The sequence below is a fragment of the Octopus bimaculoides genome, chromosome 10 (genome assembly GCF_001194135.2).
Source record: "Octopus bimaculoides isolate UCB-OBI-ISO-001 chromosome 10, ASM119413v2, whole genome shotgun sequence".
Taxonomy (NCBI): domain Eukaryota; kingdom Metazoa; phylum Mollusca; class Cephalopoda; order Octopoda; family Octopodidae; genus Octopus; species Octopus bimaculoides.
The window spans coordinates 78,914,487-78,915,262 of NC_068990.1; the positions used below are offsets into that span (position 1 = coordinate 78,914,487).

General features: G+C 35.4%; 1 protein-coding gene across 1 annotated transcript in view; it reads left to right on the forward strand.

The window, feature by feature from the left end:
* The window catches only part of LOC106869536 (bursicon), a 170,878-nt gene that overhangs the window by 1,891 nt on the left and 168,211 nt on the right, over positions 1-776 (forward strand). The gene's annotated exons all lie outside the window — the stretch shown is intronic.

A 776-nucleotide genomic window follows, 5' to 3' on the forward strand; every position in this document is an offset into this window, starting at 1 on the left:
TACACTCACACACACACATATATATATACATATAGGTAGATAGACGCATATATCTATGCATCTACGTGACTCTCCTCCACCACCGTTTAACTAATGTTAGTTTGTTTACGTCCCTGTTACTTAGTGGTTCCTCAAAAGATTACAAACCAAGCTTAAAATAAATGATGCCTATAAATATGTATGTCTATAAATTTTACTAATATGATGAATGTATATATACACGCATCCACAGACACACACACACACACACACACACACACACACATACACACACACACACATCTGTATACACGCAATTATAACCTCTCGACGCCGTGAGTGTGTGTGCGTGTGCAGGCATTGTTGTGAAATTATACCAGCTCATAGTTGTCCTGTGTGAGAAAAGTTCGCAGTATATAAATGTCATAACATAAATCAATGTGATCTATCTATCTATCTATCTATCTATCTATCTATCTATCTATCTATCTATCTATATGTATGTATGTATATGTATATATGTGTGTGTTTGTGTGTGTGTATATTCTTTTATTCTTTTACTTGTTTCAGTTATTTGATTGTGGCCATACTGGAGCATCCCTTTAAGGGATTTTAATCGAACAAATCGATTATTTTTTTTTAAAGTCTAGTACTTATTCTATCGGTCTCTTATGCCGAACTGCTAATGTTACGGGGACGTAAACACACCGACACGGGTTGTCAAGCGGTTTTGGGAGGAACAAGCACAGACACAAAGATACATACATACACACATACATACATACAGACATATATGA